At 37.6% G+C, this 14,655-nt stretch overlaps 1 pseudogene; it reads left to right on the forward strand.

Annotated features, from left to right (window-relative positions):
* The first annotated feature begins 4,810 nt into the window (after positions 1–4,810).
* LOC122473556 overlaps positions 4,811–14,655 on the forward strand; it is a 28,613-nt pseudogene continuing 18,768 nt past the window's right edge.

The following is a 14,655-nucleotide window of genomic DNA, read 5'->3' on the forward strand; positions in this document are numbered from 1 at the left end:
CATATTTCCAATATTCTTTTACTTTTGAAACCTTCTTTCTTCCTGTTCGAAATAGAGGCATATTGAAATAGAACTTCCATGACGTTTTCTGTGGAATAATTTTCAGTTTTAGAAGCAAATAGTGCGGTGCTAGAAAACAGGGGACTGGAGCCAGCCTGGCTTCCTGGTAGACTGCTCAGCCTGTCCGGGGCCCCGTTGTTTCATCTGTCACGCGGGGGACGACAGTAGTGCCTACTTCACACATTGTTTTGAGTGAGGTACGTAGGAAAGTGCTAGGTCAAGAGCCTGGCACATCATACCTGTCACTTTTCTTTAGCTATTACTTTTTCGTGTTTGTGGTGTGTAATTCTTGCTATTCAGAAATCAGATTTACAGTTTGTGGTGCTTTTCAAAATGGTTGCCCATCTAAATTTTAGGTCAGAAACTCTAACCTGTTTGGGGAACTCACTAATAGAATTGTTACGGAGCAAGTAAGTTCTGCACCCTCATGGCTCTGCTGTTTTGATCTCACATCTAAAACCAACAAACAGGTGTCAGTGTTCTTGTATACAGTTCTTTTAAAAGCTAGTTTTCATTTGTTCTTCAGTTAGGTTTACTCTGTTGGGCAAGAAATCTGTACTAAGAATTAAAAAGAGGTTTAAAAAGCATATTTGGTTTCGAGTTTCCAAATGAAGTGATTTTCTGTTCACAGATATTTGGACATTTTCTTTGTAAGGTTGGACATTGGACATTTTTTTAAGTCTAAAATGATCATTGAGGCACATAAAATACGTGTTAGCATTTTCTTTTTTTTTTTTGTGTAATCTATAGAACAACTCTGACACTGTAAGTTTGTATTACTTTTCAGGAGCAGATTTAATTATGTGGGAAATTTTAATCTACAAAGATCTTCTTTTTTTTTTTTTTTTTTTTTTTTTTAATTTTTTTTTCAACGTTTATTTATTTTTGGGACAGAAGGAGACAAAGCATGAACAGGGGAGGGGCAGAGAGAGAGGGAGACACAGAATCGGAAACAGGCTCCAGGCTCTGAGCCATCAGCCCAGAGCCCGACGTGGGGCTCGAACTCACGGACCGCGAGATCGTGACCTGGCTGAAGTCGGACGCTTAACCGACTGCGCCACCCAGGCGCCCCTACAAAGATCTTCTAATACAAAGTTTTAATTCTAGTTACCTGAATATAGACTACAAACAAATTTAATGTTTTCTCATAACTTCTCTGTATCGCCTCCCAAATTTTTAAAAAATAGTTTTATTAGATTGTAGAGATAATCTTCAGTTGCTTACCATTGCCATTGCTTAATTAAAACTGATTGCAGCAATAAGGTAAGGAAAAAGTTTTGTTCAATATGTGAAAGACTTGATATGAGCCCACCTAGCTCAGATTAATTTCAGTTCTACATTTTTCTGGATTTTATGGCCCACTGGTATCCATCTGTAATCTTAGAGGCACAAAGCCTCTAAGTGATCATAGAAGAGAAGAGAAAATACAGTTGAAGTCAGTAGGACTTCCTTCCTGCTGTCAGTTACTCCTTGCCTCTCTCTTCTTTGGCTCAAGGTCTGTTGTCCGGTGAGAACAGAATTAGATGGTTTCAAGCTATGTCGTGTTCCTGGCAATTCCTCAGCCTTTAAAATACAGCTCTATTCAATTCCTTGCAGCCTGTCGGTGCCACAGTAGGAAAGGCTACATTTGCATGTGTAGTTTAATCCAACACGGTGAACATCTGCAGCAAAGCCAGCAGAAAGAGCAGTCAAGCGGTCACAGCTTGTCCACGTAGCAACTTTCCACTCTCCAGAGTTTGGCATTCAGTTGGTGAGTAGCTGTCATTGCGTCTCCGTCCAGTCCCTTCAGGAAACGGGGTAGGAGTGGAACATTCAAAATGCCATAGAAGCGAATAAATCGTTTTTGCCTGAGGTGATCAGAAAAGGCTTTATTGATGAATAGCGTAGGCAGACCTTGAAAGAAAGATAGGTAGACTGAGAGAGGGACACAGGGCTTATTGTCCTGAAAAAAGATGACAGTTAAATAAGAGTCAGAAAGTGGGAAGTGTATTGGAGAACCGGTTTGGACCGGCTGGGTTACAGTTTTTACCCTGATACTCAGAAGAGTTAAGGTTGCGTGAGATTGTGAAGGACTGTGAAAGGCAAAGTTATGGAAGTTCAGTGTATTTTCAGTGGTAAGCTGTTGAAGGTTTCTGTGTAAGAGAATAATAGAAAGGCAGTGCATTTCGACAAGTAATCTGGTGATAAGTGGTTTTGGATCACCACTCCTTTTTGCAAATTTGAGTTTCCATGGGTCTCATCCTTAAGTTAGATAAAATTTGGCTGTTAAATTTTCCACAAAGGTCCAGAAGCTGACTCCCCTATACCTCAGAGGAGTTTTTCTTCTTAATATTCAATAAGGAAGTAAGGTTTAAGTAGTTTAAAGTTATCATCAGGAAATAATCAGGCCATGACACCCAATTTCACATAAAGCCCTATTGAGAAATACTTTACAATACATACTTGGAATGACAGCATGACCAAAAATCACTTTTCAGCTTGGGGTGATGTTGGAAAATTTATCTTAGATACTTGAAAAGCTTATTTTGGTTTCATGCAGAATTCAATTATGTGTGGATACGTATTCCAAAGAATATAAACATTACAATGTTCTTCTGGAATTCCCATGGAGCAACTCCCAGAAAATGTCTATTTTAGATAGACTCTTGAATCTGTAATATGTATAATACAGGATATATAAAGTCACCACAAATTATTTAAAAATATACTGTTCATATTTTAAATATGATTCTTACGTTATCTGTAGCATGTGGATCCCACCCGCCTTTAAGAACTCTGTGGAGTCAAAGCTAGATTAAAGGTGTTACTCACTTTTTCTGTCTACTCTTAGATATACGCATTTAAACTTTTTCCCCCCTGTGGTAGAGTTTCTTACTAAGCTGTTAGAATGTAGTGCTGAAACATCTTAAAAGAGAGTATCGGAAAGATTCAACTTGAACAGTGAATATTCTATGAAGACAATAGAGTATGGTAAAATACCTAATTTAGAATAGGTATAAATATAAGTTACAGATGGTTATTTTTTCTGGGTTTATTTTACATTATGGCACATTGAAAACTTCAATGGATGCTGTCAAATAAAAGGGCTCAAATTAACAGAAAGATTACAGATCAGGTCTGTATTATGTTCTGTGTTACCAAAGTTCTTTAATTTGTTAAATTGTTAGGTACAATGAACGTCATGTTTTTGAAGCTTTTCCTGTTACAAAGTTACTGGTACTTGGCTTAGATTAATGCAGCCTAATGATTAGGGTTTTAAATAATCCTTGCTGAGGTTACACATGGACTTGGAGAGTGGTGTAAAGTAGCATATTGACATATTCTCTTCCCAAAAACTAACAGTAAAAAAGGTGCATTATGAAGCTGGCTGATGTCGTGAGATAGAATTTGAAACTCAAAGCCTGTTTTATTTATTTATTTTATTCCATCTAAAACGTGTATTTGTGATTCTGTAAATACACCTATGAATATAAAACTAGCACAAGCTTCTCCTTGTTATTCTTCATTATTAACAATTAATTTTGGTGATGTAGAGGGGCTGTTTGTTAATGATTTACATGGTAAAGTTCCTTCATGCTCCAGTCTTTCCGATTCTCTAATAGTCCCAACAGTAAATGTCTTTGGAGTTTCCCTGCTTGATTTCTTGGTGTTAGTGGTTATAAAATTCACTTGTCAGTATTGACTGGTTTCCTTCAACTTTATGTAATTGAGTTTTTTAAAAAGCGAACGAAAGCACTTTTTGCATATTTTTATATTTGATTGATCAACCTTTTTTTTTTTCTTTTGTTAAGAAGTAACTACACTTAGAATAATGGTGAGCAGTGGCACTTAGTTTTATCTTTTGTGAACTAGTAAGATGGATTCAAATAAACAGTTTTCAGATAACGTTGATTTCCATAGCTTTGTCATCACTTCTGGGCATATGACCCTCAAATCATTTCTCTTTTAACACTTCGTCCCACCCTCTGGAACCTCATCTTTATTGTGCACTGGACTTTGTGCCCTATCATTCTTCACCTCCAAGTCAGCCTGCGTTGTTAAAGTATCTTCTTCCTTAAAATTGGCTTACCTCATAATTTGCCCATTTCTGTTGTTGGTGCCATTATTTTGTCTGCCACTGAAGCTCAAACTTTGGGATCCTTGTAGACTCCTTCTTTTCCCCTTCCCCTTTGTTTGCCTGATCTTTTTCTATTTCCATTGCCATTAGTTTAGTTCATCTGTATTTCTTCTCTCCTAATTTAATGCAATAATCTGTTAGCTTGTTTTTTAACCTAATGAATTCCTTCTTCTGTGTACCCACCGAAACCATTAATTTTCAAATGATTAGGATTTAAAACCGTACATGTTATGGTAAATTAATATTAAATTATATGTGTGTGTTTATTTTGACTCTACAGATACTTTGGAATAGTACAGAGGTGGTTTTTTGTTTGTTTGTTTTTTAGTTATTTATTTTGAGAGAGAGAGCAACATCACTTAATGACCTAAAAGTGTACCAGTTTTAGAAAACAGAAAACTTTCAACCATATTTTCTTTTCTCTATTTTTTTATCCTTTTTCCCCCTCTTCATTTGTTTTTTTATTTGTTTTCTGGTTCTAGAATTTCTTCTTGGTACTTAAAAAATTGTTTTTGTTAACTTTTGGACAAAATTCTCAAGTTTGTCTGATTTTCTTGTATTAAACAGTTGCTTTAAAGTCTGTGTGTGGTAACTGGATTATCTGCTCCCCTGTGGGCCTCTCTGTTTTTCATGATGTTGATCGATCTCCTGGTACATGGAGTTGTTATTTTGTGGGTTGACACGGTATGTGAAAGAGAGCAGAGATTATCTCTGGGAGGATGATGTTAATCTTCCTTCAGAACTGATTTAGTGTTGCTTTCAGAAGGCAGGTAGGGGTACTTCGGATCCTGAATCCCCTTAATCAAGAAAGGGCTTGAGATTTTGAAGTCGGATTCAGTTCCTGATTCTAGTTACTCTTTATTCTCGGAGTGTGTCTCCATCCAAAGCCACAAACCTTTAGGAGAGTCCTTTCTCCTTGGAAAACCCTGAACTTCAGTTTTTGTCCCCTTTCCTGTGAGATTTTTGAAAGCTCTGCTCAGCTCTGAGTTACCTCATCAGCAGCTGTCCCTGTGGGAACAGCAGCCCCAAATGCTAGGCTTCCCTTGTGAAAGTTTACTTCTCCACTGACCTGTGATTTTTCATTGCCTTGTTGGCATTTGGATGCTTTCAAGTAACTGCTGTTGGTTTTGCCCGCCTTTTCTAATGTTCAGAGAGTTGGTGTTTATTACCTAGTCTGCCATTACTGGAACCCATTGAGTTCTTTGTGATTCCAGCTTCTCATTCCCATATAGTGTGTGTGTGTGTGTGTGTGTGTGTGTGTGTGTGTGTGTGTGTGTCTATTTTTAACCTTATACAAATGATGTATACTATTCATTTCATGTGCTTCCTTATAAGGAGCTTTCAGATGCAGTCTCTCACCAACATCTGTTGAGTGGGTCTGTAGGTAACTGAATACCTGGCTGGAATGAATGCCTAATTCACTACTGAGGAAACAGGGCCCTGCCAATGTTGTTTCGTGTTCTGTCCCAAAAATCAGAAATTGCTTTTATTTCTAGACTGTGATTTCCTCATAGAGGGTTTTGTGCATGCCAGTTCAAAGTTTAAATTTATGCCATGTGTGAATGCGTGCAAAATGCCCAAATAAGAATGGGGAAAATATCTTCTTTTTCCAACCATATTGAGACACCTCGAACAACTATGAAATACAATTTTTCTTCCAGTTTTCCAGAATATTTCTCTGGGTTGAGACCAAGAATGAAGTATTTTTGGCCAAAATGCTTCTTAAAATTTTTATGATTTTATAAGAAATTTTGTTTTGAACTTTAAGCATATGTTATTATCATGATCTCTTATTCATGAACACAAAAACTTCAGTGCATTTTTACATCAGTGAAATAATTTAGGTTTTCTGTATTTTGAGTCAGTTATTTCTCTGATGTTTGGCCATTTCATATTTGTAGTATTTCAGCCATGTTATCAGCCTGGATTTGCTTAGGTGACAGAGAAATAGTTAAAAATAACTGTCATTGGGGCGCCTGGGTGGCTCAGTCAGTTGAGCATCCAACTTTGGCTCAGGTCATGATCTCTCAGTTCAAGGGTTTGAGCCCTGTGTCCGGGTCTGTGCTGACAGCTCAGAGCCTGGAGCCTGCTTCGGATTCCGTGTCTCTCTCTCTCTCTCTCTCTCTCTCGCTCTCGCTCTCGCTCTCGCTCTCGCTCTCTCTCAAAAATAAACATTAAAAGAAATTTTTTAAAATTTTGAGTTCGTTTTCAACTTGTGTTATAATTTGCTCCATATATTCTAACATTGCTATATTGCCAGAAACTTTCAGGTCTTTAAATATATAATAAAACTGTTTTGAAAAGTGAAATTATTTGATGTTTTTACCTTGATTGCTCTGAACAAAGACAGTACTTCAGACTTCTCCTTGATGCTTCAGGATGAAAGTTGTGTTTAGCAATATTTGAATTTAAATGTGGTTTAAAATGTTTCTTAATTCTAAAGTCCTTTGTAGTTTTTATTTTCTAAGCAATATTAGCTGTATTTGATCTTCTAGATGAAGAAAGATTTGACTATGATTAAATATGTACAGTGCCATCCTGGAATAAATTCTGTTCACAGATTAATAAAATATGTCCAGCGTGATTTAGGAGAAAATATTTTAGGCCATTAAATTTAGTTACATAAGCTGCCGTCTGTTTTAAATTCTATGCAACTAAAATCTGTTTTGCTTTGTAAAAAAAAGTCCATTACACTGGGAAATGTAGAGTATTTGTTTTCCAAAACCATTAAAAGCATTCTCATTCACTCGTTTAGGAAAATTAGGAAATACTAGTTTAGCCTTTCAACTCAATGATGGTTACGATCGTTGTCCAGTTTTCTTATCTGTACTTAAAAGCCTAAAGAACACACTGATAATTGATCTGGCTACATGCTTTTTTTTAGTACCTCTGTGGTTCAAATGCTGTTCCTTTCTCTGATATGGGGTAACTATAAAGTAAAGGAATCTTCACTTAAAAGTAAAGGCACGGTACCTGGCATATATTGGTTAATCAATTAATTAATTTCTCCCCCAAGTGCCACCACACACACATCTTAGCCCATGATTTTAAATGTATTAAGATACACAAATAGTATCAAGAAAAATATGAGCTCAGCTTCCATTTATATCTTTAAACTTCTTTCTCTAAAAGCTGCAAATTAGACAAGGTAGGCAGAATTCTGTTACAGTTCCAGGATTCCCACCCCTGGAATACACACCCCGTGTAACCTCCTGCCCTTGAGTGGAATCGGACCAATAGTCGCTCTCTTGATGGGGTTCCATTAAATGGCAAAGGTGATGGTTGAACCATTCCTGTGATTGTAGTATGTGATCTGAGTTTCCTCGGCCTACCGGAGATACAGACGCCTGCTGGCTTTGAAGGAGTAGGCTGCTGTGTTGTGGGGGACCACGTGGCTGGCACCTAAGAGTGACTTCGTAGAGCTGAAAGCTATCGCTGCCAACAGCCAGCAAGAAATCAGGACCTCCGTTCAGCCGAAAAGAATAAGCTTTTAAGAGGATCCGAAGGCTCAGGTAAGATTGCATCCTGGCCAGGGCCTTAATTTTATTGAATCTTCTGAGACCCTGAGCAGAAGACCCGTTAAATCTGCCTCCGACCCCCTAGCCACAGAAACCGTGAAAATAAATATATGGTTTTAAACCATTCAATTGGTGCTTGTTTGTTATGCAGTAGCAGAAGATGAGTATATTTGGGAAAACCTCTTCTTTGTGCAAGTTTAGGCACTATCTATCTTAATACTGTAAGTATCTAAGTTCAGGACTGGCTGTGAAAGGGTGAAGGTTACCAGATGTGGCAGGCTGAGTAATGGCCCCAACTGTGTCTGCATTCTAGCCTCCAGAGACTGATAATGTTCCTTTACGTGCCAAAGGGACTTTGCAGATGCGGTTAAAGGTCTTGAGATGGGAAGATTACCCTGGATTATCTGGGTAGGCCCATTATAATCACAAGGGTGCTTGCTTGAGGGAGACAAAAGGGTCAGACGAGGGAAGAAGATGCGTTGATGGAATCAGAGCTATTGAAGATAATACTCTGCTGGCTTTGAAGATGGAGGAAGAGGCCATGAGCCATGGGCTGTGAGTAGCCTCTAGAAGCTGGAAAGGACAAGGAAACAGATTGTCTTTCAGAGCCTCCACAAGGAATGCAGCACTGCTGACACCCCGATGTTAGGATTTCTGACCTCCAGAATGGCACTGTTTTAAGCCAGTAAGTTTGCAGTAATCCGAGCAGCAATAGAAAAATATTACACAAGGTATGTGAGAAGCACTTAACAGGGAGAAACCAAAACAGTGATTACAGAACACACTATCCAGGAGAAGGAAGAAATACCTTAAAGATAGAAACTCTCCCTAATATGCTTGGAGAAGCAAGTGAATGAAAGAACAGAATGATACATATACATACAAACACTCAAAAAATCTTAAAAATTGACATATAATAGAAATTTAAAACTCAATATAAGGGTTGGTAGATAAAGGTAAGGAAATTGCTCAGAAAGATAAAAATAGGATAGATATAATGGAAAGATATAATAGGAGGTAGAAAGCAAGAAAGAAAGAGAAAAAAAGGAACAAAGCAGTAGGTTTGAAATGTGAACATTAGGACTTCCATTGAGAGAAAAGGAAAAGAAAAGAAAAGAAAAGAAAAGAAAAGAAAAGAAAAGAGGGAAAAAGTCATTACGAAAATTTGCCAAAGTTGAAGGATATGAGTTTTCAGGTTGAAGTGAGTGACCAGAACAGGGGATAAATAAACTCATACTAAAGCACATTATAAACTTTGCTGGAAACGATTAGAAAATCCCACAGCCCCCCAGAGACATGGAGGGAGTGAATAAAAAGAAAGATCATGTACAAAAAACAATGTCAACATACAAAGGAATATTAATAACTTTGATCTTTTTAACAGCAACAAGGAAAACAAGGTAATGGCCAGTGACTTCCAAGTTCTGATGGAAAAGGAATTCTGACCTGAAATTCTATGCCTAGCCAAACTGTCATAGGAATACTCCTCAGGTAATTTTACAGAAATTCCCCCTTTAAAAAAAAAATGTTTATTATTTTTGAGAGACAGAGACAGCATGAGCAGGGGAGGGGCAGAGAGAGAGGGAGACATAGAACATGAAGCAGGCTCCAGGCTCCAAGCTGTCAGCACAGAGCCCAATGTGGGGGTCGAACTCACGGGCCGTCAGGTCATGACTTGAACCGAAGTCAGACGCTTAACCGACTGAGCCACCCAGGCGCCCCCAGAAATGCCCTTTTTTGGGGGTGGGGAGAGGGGAAGAGGGAGAGAGAATCTTATGCAGGCTCCATGCCTCAATACAGAGCCCAACTTGGGGCTCAGTCTCACAACCTTGAGATCATGACCTGAAGCAAACTCAAGACTGAAGACTCAAGATGCTTAACTGATGGAGCCACTCAGGTGCCCCAGAAATGCCCTTTCTCACAGTATCACTGAAGGGTGTCTTCTGTAACATGAGGGGGCAAACCAAAAAAGAGGAACACAGGACTCAGGAAAAGAACAAAAACAGATAATCGAAGAGCATACCCAGAATGATGGTTAGGAGGAGATCTGAGAAATGCCCCAAGCACAATCCTTAGGACTCTTTTCTGTCAACAAGTACTCAAGGTGAAATTTTCCAGTCTTTAAAAAAAAACCCCAAAACACCCAAGTTCAATTTCCATATAAAGTCACTGCACATACCTAGGTGTAAAACTTTATAAGTTTTGACTTAGGTGTGCACTCATCACCGAAATCAAGATACTGGATATATTTGTCATCTCTGAAAGTTCCATGTTGCATCCTTGTAATCCCTTCCTCCTGTGTCTCCACGCCGCCCCCCCCCCCCCCCCCCCCAGCACCTTTGTTCCATTCCCAACCTGGGCTCCCCGGCAACTACTTACTGCTTTCTATCACTGTTGATACTTGCAAATAGAAATTATATAAATGGGACAATACAGTTTGTATTCTTGTCTTCTTTTAATCTGCATAATTATTTTGAGATTCAGCCATATTATTACATTTATTACCAGTTCAGTTTTTTTTTTTTAATTACTGAATAGTATTTTATGAACTATTTGGGCCATTTCTAGTTTTTTGTTATAAATAAAGTTGCTATGAACATTCCATGTACTAATCTTTATTAGAGCATATGCTTTCTTTTCTCTTGGACAAATACCTAAGAGTAGAATTGCTGGGTCATATGGTCAATGTCTGTTTGGCTTTTTAAGAAACTGACAAATTATTTTCCAAAGCAGTTGTATATTACTTTCTCATATGTGTATTGTTTCCACTTCCTCCTCATCCTTACCAACATTGAATATAGTCGGGCTTTCTAATTTTAGCCATTCTAATGGTGTGGTGGTCACCTGGTATAGGTAGGATGGAACCTCCCTACCCCCGTTAAAATTTGGCTTGGATTTCAAGACTGATGCCACACACAGACACACCAAGGTGGCATGAAAAGGTTTATCATATAATAAGACCTTCTGAGGAGACCAAGGCAGGCTTCCCAAACTGCTCTGAAATTGGCTTGAGAGAGCAAGGAAAGGAGAGTGGCTTGGGGTTTTAGTGGAGATTAAGGGGTGGGATTGGGTTGAAGGTTCCTTTGCATGGGCTGTGGTTGTGTGGTTTAAACTTCCTGCTGGCATTAAAGCTAGGAGCACCCCTGTGTGTGTGTGTGTGTGTGTGTGTGTGTGTGTGTGTGTGTGTATTTTTAAGTCCACTTTCCCATTTGGGGTCAGAAAGGGAAGAGGAAAAGATGGACTTGAAAGCTGTTAGCAATCAAACATCAAAACTGGAGTCAGATATTTTATTACAAATGATCAGATCCTATTTTTATGTTAGTTTGTATTTTCTTATTAACTAATATTTAACATCTTTCCATGAGTTTACATGCCATATTTGTATTTAAAAAAATTTTGGTGAGGAATTTGTACAATCCGGTTTTATGCTTGGAAGTTGCACCCATAATTCCTGGTGAAGTCCCTTTAGTATAACCTTTTCATTTTCTTTTCTTTTTAAACAGTTTTTTTCTTTACAACTCAGCTTTATTGAGATATAATTGACAAATAGAAGTCATATATATAATTAAGGTGTACAATTTGATGTTTTGATATGCATATACATTGTGAAATAATTACCAAAATCAAGGTAATCAACATATCACCTCATTAAATTACCCTTCCTTCCTTCCTCCCTCCCTCTCTCCCTCTCTTCCTTCCTTCCTTCCTTCCTTCCTTCCTTCCTTCCTTCCTTCCTTCTTTTTCTGTGGTGAGGACATTTAAGATCTACTCTTCCAGCAAATTTCAAGTATGTAGCTCAGTATTAATTATAGTCACATCAATATACGCTGTATCTTCATAATTTATTGATCCTGTATAACTGAAATTTTGTACCCTTTGAACATCTCCCCATTTTCCACTCCATCCAGCTCTTGAGAACTACCATTCTATTCTCTGCTTCTATGAAGTGGAATATTTTAGATTTCATACATACATGAGATCGTGCAGTATTTGTCTTTCTCTCTGGCTTATTTCACTTAGTGAAGTATCCTCCACATTAATCCATGCTATCACAAATGGCAGGATTTCCTTTTATTAAGGTTGAATAATATCACTTTGTGTGTGTGTGTGTGTGCGTGTGTGTGTGTGTGTGTGTGTGTGTGTGTGTGTGTGTGTTGTACTTTATCCATTAATCTGTCGATGGACATTTAGGTTGTTTCTGTATCTAGGCTATTGTGAATAGTGCTGCAGTGAATGTGAGAGCACAGTTATCTCTCTGAGATACTGATTTCATTTCTTTTAGATATATACCCAGAAGTGGGATTGCTGGATCATATGGTAGTTTTACTTAATTTTTGAGGAGGCGCCATACTGTTTTACATAATGGCTGTACCAGTTTATATTCCCATCAGTGTACAAGGGATCTCCTTTCTCCACATCATCTCCAACACTGATTATGTTTTGTTTTTGCTAAAAGCCATTCTAACAGGTGTGAGATGATATTTCATTGTGGTTTTGAGCTGCATTTCTCTGATGGTTAGTGATGAGCATCTTTTCATATACCTGTTGACTCTGTATGTCTTCTTTTGAGAAGTGTCTATTCAGGTCCTTTGCCCATTTTTAATTTTGCTATCGAATTTTATGAGTTCCCATAAACTTTGGATATTAACTCTGTATTGGATATGGTTTGCAAATTTTGTCTTCTATTCCATAGGCTGCTGTTCCACTTCACTGATTGTTTCCTTTTCTGTGCAGACATATTTAGTTTGATGTAATCCCACTTGTCTCTTTTTGCTCTTATTGCCTGTGGAACATTTACAAAAAACCATTGCCCAGATCAATGTCAAGAAGATTTTTCCCTGTTTTTTCTAGTTTCATGGTTTCAGGACTTACATTTAAATCTTTAATCTACTTTGAGTTGATTTTTGTGTATGGTGTGATATAAGGGTCCACTTTCATCCTTCTGGATGTGGATATCCAGTTTTCCCAGCACTGTTTATTAAAGAAGCTATCCTTTCCACATTGTATGTTCTTGGCACACGTATTTTTATTGTTTACTTATTTATTTTGAGAGAGAGAGAGAGCGTGAATAGGGAAGGGATGGGGGGGGGGAGCGGAGAGAATCCCAAGCAGGCTCTGTGCATTCTGTGCAGAGCCTGACATGGGGCTCAATCCCACAAACTTTGAGGTCATGACCTGAGCTGAAATCAAGAGTCAGACACTTAACGAACTGAGCCCCCCAACTGTCCCTTCTTAGCACATTTATTTATTGAAGATCAGTTGATCATATGTGTGTATTTATTTCTAGGCTCTGTATTCTGTTACATTGGTCTGTTTTTTTGTTTTCATGACAGTGCAATACTGTTTTGATTACCATAGCTTCATAATGTATTTTGAAATCTGGAACTGTGCCCCCCTCTTTGTGTTGTTGTTGTTGTTATTGTTTTGTTTTCCTCAAAGATTGCATTGGCTATACAGGGTCTTTTGTGGTTTAATATGAATTGGATTTTTTTTTCTATTTCTGGAAAGAATGGAACTGGCATTTCGATAGGAACTACATTGATTCTTTAGAGCACATTGGGTACTATGGACATTTTAATAATATTAATTTTTTCAATCCATGAATATAGGATGTCTTTCCATTTATCTGTGTCTTTAATTTCCTTCATTAATGTTTTATAATTTTCAGTGTACAAGTCTTCATCTCTTTGTTAAGTTTACTTGTAAGTATTTTATTCTTTTTGTTGTTATTGTAATGATATTGTTTTCTTGATTTTCTTGTCAGACAGTTCATTATTTATATAGAGAAATGTGACTGAATTTGGTATGTTGATTTTGTAGCCCACAACTTTACTGAATTGCTTTATTCATTCTCACAGTTTTTGTTGTTGATATTATTGAGTCTTTGGGGTCTCCTACATCTATGATCGTGTCATCTGCAAACATAATTTTACTTCTTTTCAGATTCAGATACCTTTCCTTTCTTTTTCTTGTCTAATTGGTCTAATTAGCACTGCTAGGACTTGCAGTGCTATGAAGTAGTGAGAGGGGGCATCCTTGCCTTGTACGAGGTCTTAGAGGAAGAACTTCCAGCTTTTCCACATTGATTATGATGTTTCCTGCAAGATTTTCATATATGGCTTTATTGTGTTGAGGTAAATTTCTCTATACGTATTTTGGTGAGAGTTTTTATCATGAATGGATATTGACTTTTGTCAAATGATTTTTCTTTGTCTGTTGGGATGATCATGTGGTCTTTTTCTTTTATTCTATTAATATGGTATATCTCATTGATTGATTTTCATATGTTGAATCAATCTTGAATGTGAGGCATAAGTCCCACTTGGTCATTGTATATGATCCATTTAATATACTATTGAATTTGGTTTGCTATTATTTTATTAAGGAGTTTTGCATCTGTGTTCATCAGGGATATTGGCCCATATTTTTCTTGTGATTTTTTGGTTTGGTTTGACTTTAGTGTCAGGATGATGCTGGCTTTATAAAATAAGTTAGGTATTCCCTCCTTCTATATTTTGGAAGAATTTAACAAGGATTGGTATTAATCTTCTTTGAATATTTGGTAGAATTCACATATGAAACCATCTGGTCCTAGGCTTTGATTTCTTGGGAGGCTTTTTGATTACTGATTCAATCTCCTTGTTTGTTTTTTTTTTTAATGATTATTTATTTACTTTGAGAGAGAGAGAGAGCACATGCAAGCAGGGAAGGGGCAGAGAGAGAGGGAGAGAGAGAATCCCAAGCAGGCTCCATGCTGTCAGCATAGAGCCGGACTCAGGGTTTGATCTCACCAACGTTGAGATCATGACTTGAGCTGAAATCAAGAGTTGGACACTTAACCAACTGAGCCACCTGGGTGCTCCTCAAGTCTTAATTTTTATTGGTCTTTTCAGGCTTTCTTGTTTCTTCTTGGCTCAGTTTTGATAGGCCTTATGTTTCTAGGAATTTACCCATTTCTTG

The sequence above is a fragment of the Prionailurus bengalensis genome, chromosome B4 (assembly GCF_016509475.1).
Source record: "Prionailurus bengalensis isolate Pbe53 chromosome B4, Fcat_Pben_1.1_paternal_pri, whole genome shotgun sequence".
NCBI lineage: Eukaryota > Metazoa > Chordata > Mammalia > Carnivora > Felidae > Prionailurus > Prionailurus bengalensis.